A 24,039-nucleotide genomic window follows, 5' to 3' on the forward strand; every position below is an offset into this window, starting at 1 on the left:
GCCACAGAAAGAACCAAACAAAACAAACAGAAGCAAGAGTGCAGTTCGAGGCATAGCCAAAGGATAAAGCACATACTATCCTGCATGACATCCACAACCATCATATGCTATCTTGCTTCCTCACTCACGCTGAGTGATATCATCACACTGAGGCAACACATATTGATTTCCGATTCTGAATATGACAAAGTTAGTCATTTTCTGACAGAGATGAGTAAAAGTGGCCAGTGATAACACATACATTGTACATGGCATTCTTAAAAATTGCTCTGCTGAATGTGTCCAAGTCTTTGTCAGAGCTGTTAACTTAGCAATATGCACTGCAAATTATTGAGGAGATGCTGCTCCGTTATTGATTTAAGTAAAGTCTGAATGTCATTAAAATAGTTAGCTCCATTTTTTTACACTTCTTCCACTCCCGTCCTTGCACGCTACGCCGCTACAACAAAGATGACGGGGAGAAGACGCTGTCGAATGTGAGCCACGTAAATAAGACCGCCCACAAAACGGCGCATCCTGAAGTGACTGTCAGAAAGCGGCTTAAAGATGATCTGTAAAACATAATCTATGCAACATTTTGACCAAATAACCACCATTACATGTTATGTAGACCACAAGGAAATGTTTTCATTTTAGAAAAAAATAATAATAATATGACTCCTTATATATGAATATGAATATGACGCCTAAGTATGAAAAAAATATTGGAAATAGACCATTCATCGGCAGTGCGCCTTATAATCCGGTGCGTCCTATGGTCCGGAAAATACGGTATGTGTCCTTATCATAGTCCATGGAAAAAAGGTCCATCTGGCCCAAACAAATACGCTCCTTGCCGAAAGAGTATTCCTGAAGGTGGGGTGAGTCCAAGGAATAATAGCCCAGGTGGCTTGGCACAATAAAACCATCAGGAGGCACATTGGCGGAGCCATTGTTTGTTAACAGAAGTTGCATACTTAATTAAAACTATAGGATGCATATGTATTATATTAATATTATTTTGAGTTAACCAGACACATAGTCCACAATCTTTCAGTCCTGTGAGAAATAGCCATAACAGTTTCATGGTGTTCTAAAAACAAGAAAGATATTGAGAAGCACACATGAAGTCTGTGATTCAGGCAGGGCGTAGGTCAAAGAGGAAGTTTGAGGGAGTGAACTTGAGTGAAGCTACATATAGTGTATTTACGTGTATATTTGCTACAACATTCTATCTCCCCCCTAAGCCATTTGCATGTAAATAGTATTGATCTGTAGACATACTTGCCAACCTTGAGACCTCCGATTTCGGGAGGTGGGGGGAGGGGGTGGGCGTGGTCTGGGTGGGACGGGGGCGTGGCTAAAAGGGGAGGAGTATATTTACAGCTAGAATTCCCCAAGTCAAGTATTTCAAATATATATATATATATATATATTTTATTTATTTTGTTAATTTTATTATATATATAATAAATACTTGAATTTCAGTGTTCATTTATTTACACATATACACACACATAACACTCATCTAATCATTGTTGAGTTAAGGGTTGAATTGTCCATCCTTGTTCTATTCTCTGTCACTATTTTTCGAACCATGCTGAACACCATCTCTGATGATGCATTGATGTGTGGCACGCACAAAAGTGTTTTCATGAAATGCACTAGATGGCAGTATTGTCCTGTTTAAGAGTGTCACAACATTGCTGTTTACGGCAGACAAACTGCTTTACGGTATACAAAAAAGTGACTGCTGTTGTTGTGTGTTGTTGCCACGGTGGGAGGACGTTAATGAAACTGCCTAACAATAAACCCACATAAGAAATCAAGAACTCGCCCTCCATCATTCTATAGTTATAACGTGATTGGGCAGGTACGCTTTTTTATATTGTGGAGGACCTGAGTCCGCCTGAATTTCGGGAGATTTTCGGGAGAAAATTTGTCCCGGGAGGTTTTCGGGAGAGGCGCAGAATTTCGGGAGTCTCCCGGAAAATCCAGGAGGGTTGGCAAGTATGTCTGTAGAAGACTTTGAGATTACCTCCCTCATTGCTGGACAGTGAACGTGGGTCAAAATGTACAAACAAAACGTAGCCTTGTAAGCAAAGGAAAAACGGAAATTTAATCTTGCAAAGATTTATTTGAAAAAATAGATTCAATGTGCAAAGAAGCTATTGTGGTGTACAATGTTGTACAATACAACATGGTTCTGGGACTCGAACTCTTCACCCCTGAAAAAAGGCTTGTTTGAACTAGTTGACCCGGAGTCAGATGTTGAAGTTCAACCAAAATGTGATGGTGCTTGCCACTACCATTGCTCCAAGCAAATTATGCTAATCACGTTTCGAAGAAAGCTCAATGTGGATGTCTGTTGTAAGAGCTGTGACTTACCTTTGTCACATCTTTCACAGTTTCAAGAAGTCCAAAGATGGTAATAGTCGTAGAGGCTGGCACAGCTGTGAGAAAAGTCTCAAAGATGAAGCCTTGAAGCATGCAGAACACACAATTATCAGATTCTTCGAACATATAGTGTATGCAAAAGAAGTCAAATGCATCAGGCAAAGCAAAACCTGCCAAAGAAAAATTCCCTTCGCAAGTCGAATCCAATCATGGATGACAATGACCTTCTGCGCTTTAGAGGATGTCATTTAGAGTCAAAAATACCAAGTCATGAAGCTAAATCTCTTTTGATTCTAAGGACGCATCACATTGTTACACTGTTCATCCGACATCACCATGAAGCGATAAAACACCAAGGAAGGCACTCCACTAAAAGAGCAGTCAGAGCAAGTAGCTTATGGTTAGTTGGAGGGGAAGGATATATCAGCAGCATCATTCACGGATGTGAGACCTACAGGAAACTTAACGGTAAAATAGAGCAGCAAATTATGACAGATTTACCTACAGAACACTTGCAATTGGAGCCACATTTTCTAATAGTGGTTGGGACAAGTTCGAAGCATGGAAAGTTGCAACACACCCAACTAAGGAAGGACAATGCCAAAAGTAGGACATGGGCAGTCCTGTTTACATGCATGTCCACAAGAGCCATTCACATCAAGGTAATTGAAACTCTGAGCTCTTCAAGTTTTATCAATGCTCTTTGAAGATTCTTTGCAATCAGAGGAGCCGCCAAACACCTGAGATCTCACTGCGGGACCAACTTTATTAGTGCATTCAAAAAACTGAAGGTATAACTCCTTCAGAACTTAGCGAAACGGCCAAAGAGGTCTACCTATGCAAGCAAAGTCCTCATTCATCTGACATGGGTGGCACATGAAAGCGTATGATAGGTATTACATGACGCATCCTACACTCAATGCTCTTACAAGCAGGCAACCCTAAGCTCACTCACGAGGTTGTAACAACATTGATGGCGGAAGTAACAGCTATTATTAACGCAAGGCCTTTGGTGCCAGTTTCCTCTAAATCAGAGGCTCCCTTGATTCTGACTCCATCAACTGTATTTACCTAGAAGTTCCGGGCAATTTCAGCTACACCAAGAGATTTAATGAAAGCCGACATGTAAAAACTAATGGAAAATAGTTTAGGTGCTTGCTGGTTCCTTCTGGGACCGATGGCAGAAGGAGTATCTCAGTGTGCTCCAAGGTCTACAGAAGTGGCAGCGCAACAGACCCAACATGATAGAGGAGGACACCGTTCTCTGGGAATCATCGTGAAGACTCTCCCAAGCAAAGACAAAGTTGTCTGACAGACTGACGTCAAAGTTGTACCTAACAACTTCTTAGATCTTCCACAGACCCATCACAGACTGTATCTTATTTTGTCTAAGAGATGAGTTATGTAAATATGTTATATTGAGATTTTAAAATAAAAAAAATGTCTGTTCTTCCAGGCCACTAGGGGTGATAGTTTTTACATTTGTTAGTAGTCAGCCAATGAACAGCAACAGGAAGTGATGTATTAGGAAGTGCTCCATTACTTTGTCAAGAGCTGGTTAAACAGTATTATTAATCTATCCAAGCCATCCCCTCTTTTCCAAACATTTTGAGTGGCAATATAAGTAAGTTTTATTTTGTACATGAGTGTTAGAGTCTGTATTTGTGATTATTGTGATAATGCAAACATTTCAAGTACATTTAATTTAAAGTATAACATGAGATGGTCAAATTTGGATTAGTGTTGATGCGTGTATGTCATATATTGTTCTGCTTCACTACATATTATTTCGATTTACGACTGATTGTATTTTTTGTAATTACAGTTTCACACTCAAATTTGTGGTCCAACACAACACGTACCTGTTCCTTGGCGGAAGCTTTTTAACGAGAGTTTAGCTGCCTGTGAATCCCAATATAAGACCCGGGGTCACATTAGGTGTAAAAGTACAACCATATTCAAATTAAACTCAATCAGTCAGCCCCCACAACACATCTCAGCAGTGACAGCCGACCAAATAGCCCATCAACTGATTCTCAATGGCACGCCCCCTACAAACCGCATCTGAAGGACAACAGTTATGAAGGATCAACTTCACCAAACACTACAACAAGATGACGGAACTCTACTGGAACCTGTCACACTTGCAGAAATCAAAAAAGAAATTAAACAACTAAAGCAGAACAAAGCAGCAGAAATAGATGAAATTTCAAATGACTTCCAAAAGCACTTTGGACCAAAAGCTCTCAGATGGTTGCAAGCTTTCTACTATGACTGCCTGACAACCTCAAACACCCCCAAAGACTGGCAAACACGAAGGGCAATCGCTTTTCTGAAACCACATAAATACCCTAAAAACCCCAAAAACGACCACATAATCTCCCTCCTTTGTACCACTTACAAACTATATTAAAAACTGAAATTCAACACCATCTCATCCAAGACCAAGCAGGATTTGGACCTGGACGCTACGCCTGTGACCAGGTAATTCATCTAACACAGTATATAGAAGATGTGTTGTGATGTGGCATGATGGCAGTGTCGTGATTCTGATATGTGTAAGGACAGTAAGGAGCAGCGTGCAGGTAGGAAAAGTCTCTTACTTCTTTCGGCAAGGTGAAATACAAACAAAGGTTGTGCCACCAGGAAGCGCATGGGAAGTCTAAAGCCTGGTGTATGCTCTCGTCCCGTCGTCCCCCCTGCCTCTGCATAGCCTCCTGCGTAGCCTACGTGCACCTCCCAAAAATCCTAAAAAAACGGCGACGCAGAACGCAGAACTGTGATTGGTCAGCTTTTGCAAAAGAGGGTCCTTGACCACAGGAGAGCAGACTTTGTGTTTGAAATACACACATTATTGTACAAACCCCATTTCCATATGAGTTGGGAAATTGTGTTAGATGTAAATATAAACGGAATACAATGATTTGCAAATCCTTTTCAACCCATATTAAGTTGAATATGCTACAAAGACAACATATTTGATGTTCAAACTGATAAACTTTTTTTTTCTTTGCAAATAATCATCAACTTTAGAATTTGATGCCAGCAACATGTGACAAAGAAGTTGGGAAAGGTGGCAATAAATACTGATAAAGTTGAGGAATGCTCATCAAACACTTATTTGGAACATCCCACAGGTGTGCAGGCTAATTGGGAACAGGTGGGTGCCATGATTGGGTATAAAAACAGCTTCCCAAAAAATGCTCAGTCTTTCACAAGAAAGGATGGGGCGAGGTACACCCCTTTGTCCACAACTGCTTGAGATAATAGTCAAACAGTTTAAGAACAACATTTCTCAAAGTGCAATTGCAAGAAATTTAGGGATTTCAACATCTACGGTCCATAATATCATCAAAAGGTTCAGAAAATCTGGAGAAATCACTCCACGTAAGCGGCATGGCCGGTAACCAACATTGAATGACCGTAACCTTCGATCCCTCAGACGGCACTGTATCAAAAACCGACATCAATTTCTAAAGGATATCACCACATGGGCACAGGAACACTTCAGAAAACCACTGTCACTAAATACAGTTTGTCGCTACATCTGTAAGTGCAAGTTAAAGCTCTACTATGCAAAGCGAAAGCCATTTATCAACAACATCCAGAAACGCCGCCGGCTTCTCAAGGCCCAAGATCATCTAAGATGGACTCGTGCAAAGTGGAAAAGTGTTCTGTGGTCTGACGAGTCCACATTTCAAATTGTTTTTGGAAATATTTGACATCGTGTCATCCGGACCAACGGGGAAGCGAACCATCCAGACTGTTATCGACGCAAAGTTGAAAAGCCAGCATCTGTGATGGTATGCGGGTGCATTAGTGCCCAAGGCATGGGTAACTTACACATCTGGGAAGGCACCATTAATGCTGAAAGGTACATGCAGGTTTTGGAACAACATATGCTGCCATCTAAGCGCCGTCTTTTTCATGGACACCCCTGCTTATTTCAGAAAGACAATGCCAAGCCACATTCAGCACGTGTTACAACAGCGTGGCTTTGTAAAAAAAAGAGTGCGGGTACTTTCCTGGTCCACCTGCAGTCCAGACCTGTCTCCCATCAAAAATGTGTGGCACATTATGAAGCGTAAAATACGACAGCGGAGACCCCGGACTGTTGAACGACTGAAGCTCTACATAAAACAAGAATGGGAAAGAATTCCACTTTCAAAGCTTCAACAATTAGTTTCCTCAGTTCCCAATGGTTTATTGAGTGTTGTTAAAAGAAAAGGTGATGTAACACAGTGGGGAACATGCCCTTTCCCAACTACTTTGGCAAATGTGTTGCAGCCATGAAATTCTAAGTTAATTATTATTTGCAAAAAAACAAAAAAAAGTTTATGAGTTTGAACATCAAATATCTTGTCTTTGTAGTGCATTCAATTGAATATGGGTTGAAAAGGATTTGCAAATCATTGTATTCCGTTTACATCTAACACAATTCCCCAACTCATAAGGAAACGGGGTTTGTATGAAATAAGGCAACAGTGATAAAACATTTTGCATGAAAACAGATATTGTGTACTTTATATCTCGGTGCGCTCTAAAAACAATTACGAAATGTGTCGTTTTTCAGCTTATTGTGTTTTTGTAGCGCACAGAAGAAGTCACAAAGTACGGCACTCTTTTTAACTTTTATTGTCAATCTTGTGCTAACAACAGGTTAAATTCAGATATTCTTTCTCGTGCACACGTGTCTATTTCTCTCACACACTTCAACATTTATTGACAATAATCTTTCAGGCACCGTTTATTTAGAGACATTTGTGAACTCTGAACATGACCATTTTGATTAACACCGGCATGTTGTTAACTTACAATAGTTATTGAACATTATTGTGTTTATTTACAATTACATGACAGCTCTCTTTTGTCCCAATGGCCGAATAGTGTTGCAAATAGTAGTGTCCTCTGTCGCGACTCGTTCAGAAGTTGTACAGTCCATCTTCACTAAGGTATTTTCTTGTGGTTTATAAGTAAAATGTCCATTAAAAGTAAACTGATGATTGTGAATGATTAGTTCCAGTGTAGACAACGATGTTGATGTTGTGGTTCAGTGGTTGTCGTCACTCTGCACAGGAAGGAAACACACAGTTCGTAGTCAACAACAGCTGCAAATGCTCTTTCTGGAGACACTGCTCCTTAGTGTTTTGAAAGAGCATTACAAGTCTGGCACCACTCCCCACGGAAGAACTATAAATCAAATAAGACGTCATCGGGGGGGACGCAAGCTACGCGACGCAAGAGTATATTCCAGCCTTGAAGCAAAATCTTAGATTCCTTAGCATAGCATAAGGTAGACATGACAAACAAGAACGTAGCATAGCTAATATTACCTTAGAGCGAACAACATAACAGTCGCCAGTGGCGAACAATAATCCTACACAGAAGGCAGGATGACACTCAATACGTTTCCATGCACTAAATTAGTCTAATTTCACAAATAATTTGTCTCACAAGAATCCCACATCCAATGGAAACACCTTAATCTGATCGTGTTTGGCTTTTGAAAAGCCGTACCAACACACCTAAATTATGCAATTGAAAACCAGATCTCTCGAGTAGGGGACCCTCTGTTTCGCGCATGCGCCTGTCTCAAAACCCGGGTGCGGATCCCATTTAATAAAAACAAAGCATTCAATAAAAAGTGAATTGTGAGGAGCCGCAAAGATGACTTGTTTTGGTGGTCGTAGGTCAACCAGAAAAAGTATTGCGCTAAAAGGAAATAAGCGGCCCCCAGTGAACGGGAGGCACACGGCGTATGACCAATAGTCGCATTAGAGAGTATGTCATCATCGGCGGTCACTCGAACGAGTATGACGATCCTCCTAGTAGGGGTGTATCCCTTTATGGAGGATGCCTGTGCATGACTTTGTTTAACGTGGGGAGACTGGTGCACAGACAGTCACCACACGATCCTTGACAGAAACGGGTCAGGGTCCAGTGGCATGTATGGACACTGTGACTTCACATGCAGGTGTGAAACTACAAAAAAACGAATTCAGACTAACTTAGTACATGGAAACGTAGTCACTGTCATATAAAACTCTTAAAGATGCTTTCTGACCGTCTCTTCAGTATGCACCCTTTTATGGGCAGTCTTTTTTACATGGGTCCACTTCCACTGCGTCTTATTCCCATTAGCCATGTTATAGTTTTTAGGGCTTCATGTGCATGTAAGAGGCAGTATGCCCCACAACATTAGGATAGAAAAAAAAAAGGAACTTAGTGACTACGTCGGGCTACAATAGCGGATTCGCACTAAGCTCCTCGGGTAGAACGTCACCATTTATGGCGATATCCGCTGACGTCGCCAATGAGAAAAACGTCACATCCATCCATCCATTTTCTACCGCTTGTCCCTTTTGGGGTCGCGGGGGGTGCTGGAGTCTATCTCAGCTGCATTCGGGTGGAAGGCAGTGTACACCCTGGACAAGTCGCCGCCTCATCACAGGGCCAACACAGATAGACAGACAACATTCACACTCACATTCACACACTAGGGCCAATTTAGTGTTGCCAATCAACCTATGCCCAGGTGCATGTCTTTGGAGGTGGGAGGAAGTCGGAGTACCCGGAGGGAACCCACGCAGTCACTGGGAGGACATGCAAACTTCACACAGAAAGATCCCGAGGCCGGGATTGAACTCACGACTACTCAGGACCTTCGTCACCAATGGGAAAAATTCCACACGGCTCGTTTGAAGGAAGTATGAAGAAGGCAAGATTGCTTTATAAATATCTCGCCGTGTCTCTATGGTTTGATTTCAAATTTTCTGGACTTCTGCAGTTCCCAAATAAACAAAAAAACAGGTATCAGTTGGTAAGAAAAGTTAGTTTTGCATTATAGGCCCCCTTTCAGTAAGTATTGATTCACGTAATTAGATCAACAAGATTATCAATTTTTTCAATAAGGTTCAAAATGTGTATTTAGGATTCTTCTTCTTTCTAATTTGTAATCTATCTGAGTTTAAACAGTTTCTTAAATTACATCATATTTGTGCATTGTTCGACTTTTTTGCTTAACCCATTCCATAATCTAATTCCATATACTAGTGACATGCTAAAGATTTTATATTGTACGTGCCTACAAATGTTTTAAGTAAAATTTTTCCTGAAGGTTATCTTTCTCCACTTTGGTTGAGAAGAGATGTTGTACATTCTTGAGTAGCAAGTTATAGTTTGCTTTGTACATCATTTTAGCTGTTTGCAATTGCACCAAACCATTGAATTCCAATATTTTTTATTTAAAAAATAGAGGGTTTGATTCTGAAGAGAATACGGCCCAGCCTTACCTTGACTCAGGTATATCGAGTTTGAGACACCTGCTCTAAGATTAGTTGGACCGTCATTGGCTTTGACTACAGCACTCATTTGCAATTTGCTGTAATGTTGGAACATTTATTTCGATCCTACATCAATGACTGGAAGTACAGACGGCTCAGATTGCACAAAAATTCTCCACTGTCCTTTTACTTTTTACCTTCGCCAGGAGGTCATGCGATCGCCGGTGTTAGTTAGTTAACTAGTTAGAAACACCACTTATCTCGTGCTAAAGTCACTTAAAAGAGACTTACACTTAGAAAACCTCATTAGAGTGGATTAACTCCTCACACATTTCAGATTTATGTAGTTCTGATTTTTTATTTGTTTTCCTTGGTGGATGTATGTGCCCTTTAACGTCATCTTTCCTTTTTTTTCCCTTGAATGTGTAATTTTCACATTCAAGAAATGTAAAAAACATAAGATACACACTTGACACAAAACAAGCAAGTCGGTACACTAAAGTTTGCTCAATTAAGACACGAAAATGCGATTTTCTTATTCAAACGGGGATAGCAGGTTCATTCTATGTGTCATACTTGATCATTTCGCGATATTGCCATATTTTTGCTGAAAGGATTTAGTAGAGAACATCGACGATAAAGTTCGCAACTTTTGGTCGCTGATAAAAAAGCTTTGCCTGTACCGAAAGTAGCAGACGATATGCGCGTGACGTCACAGGTTGTGGAGCTCCTCACATCTGCACATTGTTTACAATCATGGCCACCAGCAGCGAGAGAGATTCGGACCGAGAAAGCGACGATTTCCCCATTAATTTGAGCGAGGATGAAAGATTCGTGGATGAGGAAAGTGAGAGTGAAGGACTAGAGGGCAGTGGGAGCGATTCAGATAGGGAAGATGCTGTGAGAGGCGGGTGGGACCTGATATTCAGCTGGGAATGACTAAAACAGTAAATAAACACAAGACATATATATACTTTATTAGCCCCAACACAACCAGGCTTATGCCACAAATTAATCCCGCATAACAAACACCTCCCCCCTCCCGTTCATATAACCCGCCGATACAACTCAAACACCTGCACAACACACTCAATCCCACAGCCCAAAGTACCATTCACCTCCCCAAAGTTCATACAGCACATATATTTCCCCAAAGTCCCCAAAGTTACGTACGTGACATGCATATAGCGGCACGCACGTACGGGCAAGCGATCAAATGTTTGGAAGCGTACTCACGGTACCGCGTCTGTGTATCCAACTCAAAGTCCTCCTGGTAAGAGTCTCTGTTGTCCCAGTTCTCCACAGGTCAATGGTAAAGCTTGACTGTCATCTTTCGGGAATGTAAACAATGAAACACCGGCTGTGTTATCTGGCACAACAGTCAGGGGGTGCATTCTACGGCGGGGGTGCGTTTTCCGGCACAACACCTGCCGCAATACACCGCTTCCCACCTACAGCTTTCTTCTTTGCTGTCTCCATTGTGCATTGAACAAATTGCAAAAGATTCACCAACACAGATGTCCAGAATACTGTGGAATTTTGCGATGAAAACAGACGACTTAATAGCCGGCCACCATGCTGTCCCAAAATGTCCTCTACAATCCGAGACGTCAAGCGCAGGCGTCATCATACCGAGACATTTTCAGCAGGATATTTCGTGCAAAATGTAAAATTGCACTTTAGAAAACTAACCCGGCCGTATTGGCATGTGTTGCTGGTATAATATATATATATATATATATATATATATATATATATATATATATATATATATATATATATATATATCACATAACTTTCCGTCTTATTTTTGTCCATGTGATGTCAGATGAAACAAAAATTTAGATGTTTGGCCACAATACCCAGCAATATGTTTGGGGGAGAAAAGGAGAGGCCTTTAATACCAGGAACACCATACCTACCGTCAAGCATGGTGGTGGTAGTAACATATTATTTGCTGCCAATGGAACTAGTGCTTTACAGAGAGTCAATGAGACAATGAAAAAGGAGGATTACCTCCAAATTCAGGACAAGCTAAAATCATCAGCCCGGAGGTTGGGTCTTGGGCGCAGTTGGGTGTTCCAACAGGACAATGACCCCAAACACACATCAAAAGTGGTAAAGGAATGGCTAAATCAGGCTAGAATTAAGGTTTTAGAATGGCTTTCCCAAAGTCTTGACTTAAATGTGTGGACAATGCTGAAGAAACAAGTCCATGTCAGAAAACCAACACATTTAGCTGAACTGCACCAATTTTGTCAAGAGGAGTGGTCAAAAATTCAACCAGAAGCTTGCCAGAAGCTTGTGGATGGCTACCAAAAGCGCCTTATTGCAGTGAAACTTGCCAAGGGACGTGAAACCAAATATTAAGATTGCTTTATGTATACTTTTGACCCAGCAGATTTGGTCACATTTTCAGTAGACCCTTAATAAATTCATAAAAGAACCAAACTTCATGAATGTTGTTTGTAACCAACCAGTATGTGCTCCAATCACTCTAACACAAAAAAATAAGAGTTGAACACTAAATTGGCCCTAGCGTGTGAATGTGAGTGTGAATGTTGTCTGTCTATCTGTGTTGGCCCTGTGATGAGGTGGCGACTTGTCCAGGGTGTACCCCGCCTCCCGCCCAATTGCAGCTGAGATAGGCTCCAGCACCCCCCGTGACCCCAAAAGAGACAAGCGGTAGAAAATGGATGGATGGATATATATATATATATATATATATATATATATATATATATATATATATATATATATGACCCCGAAAGGGACAAGCGGTAGAACATGGATGGATGGATATAGGAAAAAACACACTTGTTACTTAATCTGAATGGGAAAATATTCATGTTATTGCATGTTTAAAATGCAATTATTGCTGTGTTTTCTACTTTGATAACTAACTTAAAATGTGTGCACAGCATAAATTAAATATAGTCAGCTCTCCGTAATACATTCACGGTTGTCATCTGCATACTGTGACCATAAATATTTGTGCGATCTACATTTATAACACATGAGGGGGGTGTTGCGCAATAACGATGGAAGATCGTATGCAGAATGACGTGTTCACGTACATGTTGAATTTCAAAACATTGCTTTAATTTTGCCACTTATTCCAGGAAACTGCCTTTACATGACTAGAAGAAATGTAAATGTAGTTTTAGAATAGCTGAACATACTTTTTTTTATGATACGCTTTTATGCTGCAAAAAGAAAGTTTGAATCCCCCCGGCCCCCTGTGACATACACAAATTGGTTGTTTCTGGATCTCCGACAACACGTGAAGGCAACACTACCCCCACCTCCCTCCAGGCAGGAGATGATTAGGGAACGCCGAACTATCCCGGAGACGCCGCCGTGGACACTCCCTGTGGCCGCGGGACGCTGAGCTCTCTAGTCCATCCAGAGCTCCATTCAAAGTGCACCGAGAGCCACGTCCAATGTTCTTGCATTAGCCCAGACACGAGTTTATAGAGCGGGGAAGCGCTTGGAGCCACGCGGACTTGGGGAATCCAGAGTTTGTTTTTTTGTCAGAAGATTGGATTTTGGAAGAGTTTAGGAGGTGAGTTCGGCATATTGAGTGGTTTGAAATGTTTGCTATCAACTTTAGCAGCCATTAGCGGTCATGTTATTGCTGGTTTTGATTGCTACACGTTTGAATTAAGCTTTGGAAATATTTGCCTCCCAGCTCATTCATTCCGCTCCTCTTCGCCGTGGAGGGGGATGAGATTTGTCGCGTCCTTTTGTGTCTTCTCTTTAATGTAAAGGGAGAAGTTGATATACTTTTGTCAGAGTTTGTTAACTTTTTTCGTTCTTGTTGCTAAGGTTAGCTTGTGTGGATCAGCGCGGCTGTTAATTAACTTCATCTGGCGTCTTCCACCTCGTCTTCTAGTTAAGGGTTTCATAATTAACAGCTACTTATTTAAACAAACTTGAAAATTGATTTTGTGAGATCAACTTTTACGTCTAAAACATGGATGGACACAAGGGAGCAGCACCCCCACCAATGCTCCCCGCGACCTTTCAAAATAAAATACCTATTTACATTTTAGTCGTTAAAATAAATCATCCATCCATCCATTGTGCTACCGCTTGTCCCTTTTGGGGTCGTGGGGGGTGCTGGAGCCTATCTCAGCTGCATTCGGGCAAATCAATAAAAGTTTATTTATATAGCCCTAAATCAGGAGAGTCTCAAAGGGCTGCACAAGCCACAACTACATCCTTGGCTCAGATCCCACATCAGGGCAAGAACAAAACTCAACCCAACGGGATAACAATGAGAAACCTTGGAGGGGACCGCAGATGTGGGGACCGGTGCAATGGACGTCGAGTGGATCTAGTTAATAGTGTGAGAGTCCAGTCCAGGCCTGGGCAATTATTTTGACTCGTGGGCCAAATTTAGTGAAAAAAAATGTGTCTGGGGGCCGGATATCTATTTTTAGGAAAACCTCACAATAATGTCTGATGGAATGCTAAAAATGTTATGACAGACCGCCTTAAAAACGGAATGGAATTTCATTTTTTCTATGAACGATAAAACCCTGAATATTGAGAACATGCAACAAACACAGCGAAATATGAACGTGAAGGGTAAAAAAAACCAAAAAACATCTACAATCTTGATATATTTGATATGTCACTAAGCTTTAGAACTTTCTTGTAAAAATCTCATTCCGCGTCTGTCCCTGACACCCGCATTTCAGGCTCTGGAAACACTCTGTGGAAACGCTCCACACCCACACTGCTTGGTGCCTCGTCTGAGCTGCTGTGACGTAGATTACCATAGTAACTAGTAGGGTTGTACGGTATACGGGTATTAGTATAGTACCGCGATACTAATTAATCATATTTGGTACCATACCGTCGCTGAAAAGTACTGGTCCGCCACACCATAAGATTTTTTGTTAAAATAAAGCTAATAATGCAATTTTTTTCTGGTCCCCTTTTAATTAGGAAAGTATCGAAATAATATTGGTATCAGCACTAGTCACTAAAATATCATGCAAACGCGCAGAATCCCAACCATTGAAATACTTTGTATAGTTCAAGACTTACGGTCATTAGAAAACATCACTTCACATCATAATGGCAGCTACACTTTCCATCTTAAAGATCTAAAAAAAATATTTGGTAATGTCCGGCGGGCCAGATTGAAAAGCTTAACGGGCCGCATGTGGCCCCCGGGCCTTAGTTTGCCCAGGTCTGGTTCAGTCCATAGTGGGGCCAGCAGGGGATCATCTTGAGTGGAGCGCAGAGATGTCATCAACTGATGCACAGATGAGTGGTCCACCCCTGATCCCGACTTTGAACAGCTAGCGCGTCATCTGTGGTTCCCTAATCTGTGCCCCCCCCTCTCCTGCGTGGAGAGGGGGGCACAGAGCAGAAAAGAGACAGCAGATCAACTTGTCTAAAAGGGGGGTCTATTTAAAAGCTAGCGTATACACATTAGTTTTAAGATGGGACTTAAATGCTTCTACCGCGGTAGCATCTCTAACTGTATTCCAGAGTACTGGAGCTCGAATAGAAAACGCTCTATAGCCCGCAGACAGTTTTTGGGCTCTGGGAATCACTAATAAGCCGGAGCTCTTAGAACGCAGATTTCTTGCCGGCACATATTGTACAATACAATCAGCAAGATAGGATGGAGCTAGACCGTTTAGTATTGTATACGTAAGTAGTAAAACCTTAAAGAGACTGCAGATCAACTGGTCTAAAAGCGGGGTCTATTTAAAAGCTAACGTATACGAATTAGTTTTAAGATGGGACTTAAATGCTTCTACCGAGGTAGCATCTCTAACTGTATCCCAGAGTACTGGAGCCCGAATAGAAAACGCTCTATAGCCCGCAGACAGTTTTGGGGCTCTGGGAATCACTAATAAGCCGGAGCTCATGGAACGCAGATTTCTTGCCGGCACATATGGTACAATAAGATCAGCAGGATAGGCTGGAGCTAGACCGTTTAGTATTTTATACGAAAGTAGTAAAACCTTAAAGAGACGGCAGATCAACTGGTCTAAAATGGGGGTCTATTTAAAGGCTAGAGTATACAAATGAGTTTTAAGATGGAACTTAAATGCTTCTAAATGCCATTCTTTTACATGGAGATAATCATACATCTTAAAATTGATTAAATGCTCAGGTGTCCCTCAGAGATCTTTTTTTGCACTGTGTGTAATGAAAGTTTTTTTTTTTTAAAGAGTTGCATGCTTATCTGCCTGGTTCCTCCAGTGTACATAAACATGAAATAACTTTGCACTAGACGTGGCTACAGCAGATACAATTGGCCCGGTCTTTGTAAAACGAGTAATGAATGCCAACTGTTATACTAATGCAAAACAGTTTTGATTATATTTAGTCCAAACCAGTAACTGCAGTGGCTATGTACCAGTACTATCCTGTAGGGATGTACATTGCATCCCGAAAAAAATCCACAGTGTTTCATGTTTTCCACACTTTATGTTACAGCCTTATTCCAAAATGGAATAAATTCATTTTTGACCACAGCATAAAACCCCATAATGAAATATAGATTTTTTTAACTTTGCACATTTATTGAAAAAAACAAAAAAAAACATTTTACGTAGAAATTCACAGGTTTTGCTCAATACTTTGTTGATGCACTTTTGGCAGCACTTACAGCCTCAAGCCTTTTTGAATATGATGCCACAAGCTCGGCACACCTATCTTTGGGCAGTGTCGCCCATTTCTCTTTGCAGCTCCTCTCAAGCTCCATCAGGTTGGATGGGAAGCGTTGGTTTTCATCCAGGATGTCTCTGTACGTTGCTGCATTCATCTTTCCCTCTATCCTGACTCGTCTCTCGGTTTCTGCCGCTGAAAATCACCCCCACAGTATGATGCTGCCACCACCAAGCTTCACTGTAGGGATTGCATCAGTGTTGGCGCTAGGAATCTTCAAAATGGGGTCCTATGGACCCCATGAAGTCATAAAAATGGGGTCCCACAGTAAATTTATGGGGTCCCACTTTTTTGTAACTGTTTTGAAAACAAATGATACATGTATGCATTATCCTGTTGTATCTCACATTCTATATTGGGTTTTGGAAAAAAGTTGTCATAAACATTACCTAATTCATTAAAAAAAAATAACACAAGAAAACAAATGCAGTATTTGTGATCAATAAAACTTTCGGCAAATCAAAATTTAAGAAACTGAACCGGAAAGTGCATTACTTTGAAGTCGACCAATAATAAATCATTAATAATTTGACTCGGCAAATATACTGTATTTTCCGAACCATAGGTTATAAGGCGCACTGCCCATGAATGGTCTATTTGTAATCTATTTTTTTTCGTACAAAAGGCGCACCGGATTATAGAGCGCATTAAAGGAGTCCTATTATAATTTTTTTTTTCTAAATGTAAAATACTTCCTTGTGGTCTACATTACATGTAATAGTGGTTCTTTGGTCAAAATGTTGCATAGATTATGTTTTACAGACCATCTTCAAGTCGCTTCAAGTTGCTTCGGGATGCGCTGTTTTGTGGGCAGTCTTATTTACGTTGCTCACCTTCGACAGCATCTTCTCCTCGTCATCTTTGTTGTAGCGTGCAAGGACGGGAGTGGAAGAAGTGTCAAAAGATGGAGCGAACTGTTTTAATGACATTCAGACTTTACTTCAATCAATAACGGAACAGCATCTCTTCATCTGTGGCTCACTAGTCCCGTGAAAAATCGTCCGACCGGAACTCTCTAATAACTAAAGTTCCTTGGGTGAATAATGTAAACTTACTACACAGGTATGTTTTAGCGCTTTCATGGCGAGATATAAGTAAGAACTTTATACTACTTTATATTAGAAATGGCACTAAAACATTTACTACTAAAACATTTTGATAGATTTTTGAGCGCCGTGTGTAATGTTCTATATTTTCAATGGAACATTTAAAATGTTGGTGTTGTTTACTTGAGACGTATCTCTTATGTTTGACTGCCATCTACTGGTCACACTTATTTGACCAAAATAGTGTAGCATCCTGGAAGAGTTGGTACTGCAGGGAATTCTTGGTATTTGTTCTGTTGTGTTTATGTTGTGTTGCGGTGCAAATATTCTCCCGAAATGTGTTTGTCATTGTTGTTTAGTTTGGTTTCACTATATGGCACATGTTTTTGACCGTGTTGGCGATGTTTATACGGCCACCCCTAGTGTGACATGTATGGCTGTTGAGTAAGAATGCCTTTCTTGTATATGAGATGTTAAAAAGCAACATTGTCATTTAAATACTAATACAGAATGACAGTCTTTCTTGACATCTTCGATTTAAGACAATGATCACCCCTTCCAACGCTTCAAAAGCATTGAAATGGGTGAGCTCAACCTCATACTCCGGAAAATACGGTAAACAAAACACCGGGGGAAAAAACCAAAAACGTGTCCCTTCTGGAATTTCGCGGCCTTTCTGATTTCAATGCGTAAAAAGACACAAAAAGTGCGTTAACGCCAACACTGTGACTATGCCAAGTGTCCTCCAAACATGACGCCTAGCAGTCATGCAAAAGAGTTCCATCTTCGTCTCGTCAGATAATTTCGTTTTTCATGGTCTAGCAGTCTATCAGGTGCATTTTGGCAAACTTTTACGAAGGAATGGCTTTGTCTGGTCACTCAACCATACAGGCCTGATTGCCGAGATGGTTGTCTTTCTGGAAGGTTCTCCTTTCTCCACAGAGGAACGCTGTAGCTCTGAAGTAGTGACCATCAGGTTCTTGTTTACCTACCTGACTAGACTAAGATAAATGTAGCAATATACAGAGAAATCCTGGATGAAAACCAATGCTTCCCACCCTATCTGATTGAGCTTGAGAGGTGCTGCAAAGAGGAATAGGCGAAACTGCCCAAAGATTGGTGTGCCAAGCTTGCGGCATCGTATTCAAAAAGGCTTGAGGCTGTAATTGCTTTTAAAGGTGCATCAACAAAGCATTGAGCAAAGGCTGTGAACACTCATGTACATGTGATTTTTTATTTGTATTTAAATGACATTGCTAAATAGAAATTGAAAACACTTTTCACATTATGGGGTATTGTGTGTCGAATTTTGAGGACAAAAATAAATTATTTGATTTTGGAACATAAACAAATGTGAAAAAAGTGAAGTGCTGCGAATACGAGGGCCGTGAATCTTTGGGCACCACACAATCTGATTAGATTTGTGGGGGTAACTATTCGATTCTTGATTCAAAATCAATACTTTTTTAATACTGTTGGATGCCAGTTCTATGATTAACTACAACCCTTATATATTAGTCAAATACAAATAAGGCATCAAGAGAAGTATCCAACACTTCTCATTTGTAAGGTAAATCTCTACAGCAGATATCGGGATCCACATCAACATGATTTGTCTGAGTAGCTGGACACAACGGATAAAAAATATGTATATTTATAAAAGAATAGCGATTCAATTGAATAAATTTTTTTTTGACACTCATAGTGAATTCTTTCCGGATGCACTGTATGGGCCATGATCAGTATCGGACGATTTTCGTGAAAAAGTATATGATCGCCATTGCCGATTAATCCCATTTTATTGCTCATCACACAGTGTGGAGCCGCTCCTCAAAAGCTAATAATAATCACCTCCTTTAAGGGAAATAAACAGCAATTGTTTGTCTCTTAAGTATTATTGTCACTGGAGGATAAGGCTGATCATGTTACATTCAGATAACAAGAATAAAGAACTATTTTGAATATTGTGTTGGTATTATTAAACTGTAAATACAACTCACCATAAATTCATTTAAAAATATACAGTTAATACCCGTGATTGGTATTAGTATTGTATGCGCTGATCCCACTCATGGAAGCATGAAACCCTGATAGGTACATCTCTAGAATCCTGAGAAGACACATAAGATGTTTAAACATATCAAAGGGTAGAATTTGCTTGCTCTTGAGATTAACTTTGTTTTTGTTGACTTAAAGGTTCTAGCAGAAAAAAATGGCCTTTTTATTGTTCAATTTTGTAGCATAATTGTGAGATGTTGTGTGTAGTTGTATATTTTTTGGCTTAAAAACATAAATTATGTTTCTCATACCTGTCCTCAGAGCTATTTTGACAGCTGTGCTTTAAGTTGATAATGCTTCAATACATGTGCCCTACATTCTTTTCATTATCACCAGCTATTAGGTGGTCAAAGGTGGTGTATTTTAAAATGACCAAAGTCCCTCTGCTGGCTTGTGGAAAAGAATAGTGTTTGTACTTTCCTTACTTGCTGGTGCGGCGACTTGTCTCCGTTAGTGCTGCATCAACAAAGGTGCAAGTGCTCATGTGTAGCTCCAAACTTTCAGATTAAATACAGTCTCTGTACACTTGCAGTGTAAATCATCCATGACTTAAGTTCATTTTTTGTTGTACCAACGGTCCGGAACGTAGATATGGTGTTGGGTTGCAGGGGGCACTAAAAGAAGTCCTGGTCTAATGTGCACAACTCAGTGTTTTGATGGGTAAAACTGAGGTTTTTGTTTTTTGTCATGGCAAATATGCAACATTATCTTTGAACATTAAGTTTGGGTGTGCAGTGATTTTCAAGACATTGTATGTCATTGTATTTCTGATATGTCATTATATTGATGAATTATGCATTATAATGCATGCCCAAGTCAGCTGGGGTATGTTCGACAAGGAACGGCAAGCTATACAGTCCCATTATAAATAATTTATAAATTTAAGGCCATTTTAAATGATGGAAAAGCTGTTTGTATTTGGCACTGTACTTGTTTTTAAATAGTTTTTATTTAAATATTTTATTTTTACCTTTTGCATGTCTATGTTGTAAGAAATGTGTACTTTTAACTATAGTCTTGTTCTATTTGTTTATGAAACCTATTTTGCTGCCCTCTTGGCCAGGTCACTCTTGGTAAAGAGTTTTTTTAACTGTTTAAATATACGGATTTTTGTGGAAACATTATGTAATCGCTTTTGCCGATGAATGCCTTTCAACGTTGATCCCAAATGCCGATTTCCTCTGGCTAATGTATGTATTCTTTGTCCCCTGGCTGACAAGCTAGCAGTTAATGTGTATGTCCGTACACAGTTTGGAGCTGCTTCCCTAAATTAATGATAATCACCTACAGTTGTGCTCATAAGTTCAGCGTTTGAACACTGCTGATTGACATTCTCAATTCCTTGGATATCTTTGTATACCCCTTTCCTGTTTTATGCAGTTCAATTACCTTTTCTCGCAGATCCTTTGACAATTCTTTTGCCTTCCCCATGACTCAGAATCCAGAAACATATGTGCAGCACTGGATGAAAGATGCAATGGTCTGTCAGAAGCCCAGAAACTCACTGACCTTTTATACACACACATTAATTACAAACAAACATGTCACATGTGAGGATTGGAACCTTGATTAGCCATTCAAACCTGTTTGTGTCAACTTGTGTGCATGTTATCAGATCAAAGTCACTGGGGTATGTACACTTTTGATCAGGGTCATTTGGGTACTTTCTTTTGTCATTTTGCTTTAAAAAGAGTAAACATAGTTGTTTGCCAATAAATAGCTTCACACAACCATTAAACATGAGTGGAAGAAAGGTTTTTGTGTTATTCATATTCTCTGAAGAATGGCCAAGAAATCATGAATTCTCCCAGGGTATTTAAACTTATGAGCATGACTGTACATTAGCCAGGAGTTGGCATGCTAACAGCTAAACTAGCTTGAAATAACTGAAGGAATATATTTTAGTAAAGTTTAAGGAGTGTAGATGAAACTGCGTTACAGAAGAAACTAAGCAGCTATTAGCCCACATTTCATGTTTTGTTTGTACACAGCTGAGCTAGCCAGACAGCGTATGTACTGTGGTTGTACTAACACACATGGCGTGCTGTGTGTATCATGATCGATATTAAAGTGACTCACTCGATGGACAGTTGATTGCCTGTTCCAGCTGGCCGGGGAGGTGTCCTGTTGATTTTGGGTTAGCAATCCATTTATGTTGAAATCGCTTGGCTCCAAGTTCCATATTTATAGCGTCAAAATTGCTTTTATCCCCCTCTTCCGGCTTACTCTTCCTTCGTGCTTGACTCTATAAGCAGCAGTATATTTAGCTTCAAAAGTATAAGGTTGTAACTCATTTGTCCAAAATTAGTTGTTTCCGTTGTCTATTACCAAGTCTGCCATGATTAGAACACACACTCGTGTTTGATTGCCAGAAGTCCGACGTGCGCTGCTATGGAAACATTAATCAATGTGCGAAATAAATCAGTCCCGGACATGATTAAAATAATCAAAATATGGTAAATATTGAACATATTGTTATTAACGTGTCTGTTACTACATTATTTATAGACTTGCAGTTTGTATATAAAACTTTGCTGGAGGGTTTTAGAGGGCTTTGAAGGTTAGTAGGGTGACTTCCGTTAGCTCCATCTTTCAAGCCTTTTTTTTATCATCTTTTAAAAAAAACTAAACATGCGTGTTCTTGTCTCTTGTAATGATTGTAAACGATAGGCAACATTCCAAAAAAAAATACAGTTCCCCTTTAAAGCCGCCACTGTCCTCTTAATATTTGCACATTTTTTAGATGGCTGTTTACGGGTATATCTGCAATATATATAAAATTACGTCCACATTACAGGCATGCTGACAACGCTCCAGACAGTCACAACGGGGAGCATTTTGTTTACATCTTGTATGGTCTAGTTTTCGGTACATCACTTGTCAATAGTGATCAAATAATAGGCTATAAATATCAATTCATACAGTAACGACCAGCTAATGTTAATGTTTTATGTTAGTTTGGTTTGGATTTAATATTAGTTTTCCCATGGTCACAAACACTCCATCCCTGCCTAAAAGGTAATTGGCGGAGAAGAATGTGTAAGTTTCGTTGTGTGTTCATAGACACATTCATAACAATATGTATTAGGTACAATATTTTCTGTATTTTGGTCATTTTAATCATTGCAAGAACTAATTCCCCGGCGCATTTTTATTTCCGTTTCTATAGCAGCACACTTCCGACTTCTGTCAACAACTGTGTGTCCTACTTCCGGAACCAACGGCGTGTGTGTTTTAATAATGGCATATTCGGTAACAAACAACAAAGACGACTATTTTTTGGCACACAAGAATTCACAACCTTATCTTTTTTAATCTGAGTATTTGGAGGATGCACTACTGCTTCTAAAAGCCAGCACAAAGGAAGAGTGAGACATTGGAGCAGACAGAAGCCGAGAGAGTGAGGTGAAAGTGAATCGAAGCTGCAAAATGTGGAATTTGAAGCCATGCTATTTCAAAATAAATGGAGTGCTTGAACAAATAAATCGGAAAAAACGTCCCTGGACAGCTGGACCAAACAGACAAATGTCCATCGAGTGAGTCACACTTTATATTGATCATGATACACGCAGCACGTCATGCGAGAATCATGACAGACTCTCTGGGTAGCGGTGTACAAACAAAACATGAAATGTGAGCTAATACTTTACAGACTCTGTAATATGATAGTTCATGTTTTTCGGTAAGTACAGATTAGTGTTTTGTCGAATTGTGTTGTGCATTACAAACTCAAACTCACAGAAGCTAGCTTTTCTCTTGCCGTAGCTATCTTTTACGGCTAATACCGTAGCACGCCGATATGTTACTACGCTAGAAAAATAGTTCTTCTGCTTGGTTATTATACAGGTTACGGAACTTAAATGAAGTATTATTGACGGTTTTTGAATACATTTTTTAAAGTGATTTAGAGGTATAATTGATTGTTCTCATTAGCTACATTACTAGCCACCAAGAATAAGACATGTTAGAATGCCACAAAAAAAAACCTCGTCCCCCATAAGGATTGTGAACAATAGGCAAAATTCCAAAAAAAAAAACCAGTTCCCCTTTAAAAGCCACCACCTACCTCATAATATTTGCACATTTATTAGATTGCAGTCTGTGGGTATATCTGGTACGTTCACACCGCAGACATTCTGACAACGCTCCAGACATTCGTGAGCGTCTTGTTTACATCACAACTAGAGATGTGCGATAATGGCTTTTTTGCCGATATTCAGATATTGTCCAACTCTCAATTACGGGTTCCGATATCAACCGATACCGATATATACAGTCGTGGAATTAACACATTATTATGCCTAATTTTGTTGTTATGCCCCGCTGGATGCATTAAACAATGTAACAAGGTTTCCCAAAATAAATCAACTCAAGTTATAGAAAAAAATGCCAACATGGCACAGCCGTATTTATTATTGAAGTCACAAAGTGCATTATTTTTTTTAACATGCCTCAAAACAGCATCTTGGAATTTGGTTCATGTTGGGGGGGGGGGGGGGGGGTAGCGGGGGTGTATATTGTAGCGTCCCGGAAGAGTTAGTGCTGCAAGTGGTTCTGGGTATTTGTTCTGTTGTGTT

General features: G+C 40.1%; 1 protein-coding gene across 7 annotated transcripts in view; it reads left to right on the top strand.

Annotated features, from left to right (window-relative positions):
- Window positions 1-3,867: 3,867 nt before the first annotated feature.
- myo1b (myosin IB) overlaps window positions 3,868-24,039 on the top strand; it is a 113,267-nt gene continuing 93,095 nt past the window's right edge. For 3 of the 7 annotated variants that reach the window (XM_061926503.2, XM_061926502.2, XM_061926505.2), the window contains exon 1: window positions 12,967-13,224. The gene's annotated coding sequence lies outside the window, so the exon portion shown is untranslated. Of the gene's footprint in view, window positions 4,001-4,201; window positions 4,861-12,965; window positions 13,225-24,039 lie in introns of those variants that run through there. The other 4 variants (XM_061926504.2, XM_061926506.2, XM_061926501.1 and 1 more) reach the window with 3 other exon arrangements.

Source organism: Nerophis lumbriciformis, linkage group LG31, assembly GCF_033978685.3.
Source record: "Nerophis lumbriciformis linkage group LG31, RoL_Nlum_v2.1, whole genome shotgun sequence".
Taxonomy (NCBI): Eukaryota; Metazoa; Chordata; class Actinopteri; order Syngnathiformes; family Syngnathidae; genus Nerophis; species Nerophis lumbriciformis.